The sequence below is a fragment of the Tupaia chinensis genome, unplaced genomic scaffold, assembly GCF_000334495.1.
Source record: "Tupaia chinensis unplaced genomic scaffold, TupChi_1.0 Scaffold145957_1, whole genome shotgun sequence".
Taxonomy (NCBI): domain Eukaryota; kingdom Metazoa; phylum Chordata; class Mammalia; order Scandentia; family Tupaiidae; genus Tupaia; species Tupaia belangeri.
Genome location: NW_006205816.1, coordinates 1,591 through 3,372, shown reverse-complemented (window position 1 = coordinate 3,372; position 1,782 = coordinate 1,591). Strand labels below are relative to the sequence as shown.

The 1,782-nt window shown below is 33.2% G+C and overlaps 1 pseudogene; it reads left to right on the top strand.

Moving 5' to 3' along the window:
• Window positions 1–1,223: 1,223 nt before the first annotated feature.
• Window positions 1,224–1,782, top strand: part of LOC102468060 (olfactory receptor 10AG1-like) — a 932-nt pseudogene continuing 373 nt past the window's right edge.

Below are 1,782 nucleotides of genomic sequence, written 5' to 3'. Positions count from 1 at the left end.
AGTTAGGTTTACTCAAAATTGTACATCTATAAGGCAACATTATGATGCAAAAATAGAGGCAGAGAGTTGCATTTGAATATAAGGGAATTATATATCAGTAAAGAATCTCATGTGGATAGAGAGATATATAACAAGTATTAAAATATATAGGTGGGACCAGCAGATTAGTCTGGGCTATATTTCTTATTTAAGTTAAAAGATAATATCTATCACAAACCATATAGGACATGTTACTAGATAAACATGATGAACAGGATGCTGGGATTATTGTTTTCATATTTAGTATAAATAAGGGGAGAGATACATCAATTACAGCAATAATGAGTACATTTATTTCCACATTTTAAGAAAAGTGATTCCCATTGGAGTATAAAAGAGTAAACTTAAACCTCATTTTGACTCTGGCAAGGGCACAAGCACTATGGCAAAAAAAAAACCCCAAAAAACAAAAAAACAAAAAAAAAACAAAAATCTTTTTGCATTAAAATTAAATTAAAACGTCGACTACGTGGGAGTCCAGCGACATAGCCATTACGCTAACTGCTGGTTCCCGGTATTATTGTTTTTATATTTAGTATAAGTAAGGGGAGAGATACATCAATTACAGCAATAATGCATACATTTATTTCCACAGTTTAAGAAAAGTGATTCCCATTGGAGTATAACAGAGTAAACTTAAAACTCATTTTGACTCTGGCAAGGGCACAAGTCCTATAGCAAAAAACAACAACAACAACAAACAAACAAACAAAAACCACGTTTTGAATTAAAATTAAATTAAAACTTCAAAGAAAAACATATTCTTTAAATTAAAAAAAATATGAAACATGATGTCTAATACAAAGAGAATAAACCAAGACAAAACAATAGAAATAGCCTGTATCCTAAATCCACTCTTACTGGTAAAATAATGAGATTTTTTTCCCCTTACCATTCTCTAAATAATGCATACTTCTCAGTACTTCTGGTGTCACTACATACAAACCTACAAAATATATTACAATTGTACTTCTTGAATTCATTTCAACCCTATTATCAGTTACTTTCAAAAGTTTCTAATCTCATTCTATGGAAATAGTAATGTTCATCTAATTTCTTAGTAATAGTAGAAATAATTTGAGAAATTGTATAGGTATAAACATGCATCTCTTCCAGTTAAGATAAGGAGAAAAGATATATCAACATGTGAATTTATCAATCATTTTAAACTTACCACATCTGCAGACAAAGAGAAAATTAAAGCAGAATATTCAAATATCACTACAATGATGGAATTTGTTCTCTTGGGGTTTTCCGATATTCCCAATCTCCAATGGACTCTGTTTGGTGTATTTTTACTCATATATTTGACTATCTTGGTGTGCAATAGCATCATAATACTACTAATAAAAATAGACCCGGCTCTCTACACACCCATGTATTTCTTCCTTGGCAACTTTTCCTTCTTGGAAATCTGCTATGTAACAGTTACTATCCCGAGAATGCTCATGGACCTTTGGACTCAGAAAGGACATATTTCTTTCCTTGCCTGTGCTACACAGATGGGTTTTTTCCTTATGTTTGGTGGTACAGAGTGTCTCCTCCTAACAGTGATAGCCTATGACCGCTATGTGGCCATTTGTAACCCTCTCCATTATTCTCTAGTGATGAACCACAAGGTCTGCAGCCAGCTGGTGGCTGCCTCCTGGATCACCACAGTTCCAGCTGTCATCGGGCATACATATCAGATTTTCTCTTTGCCTTTTTGTGCATCTCACACAATCAATCACTTCTTCTGTGACA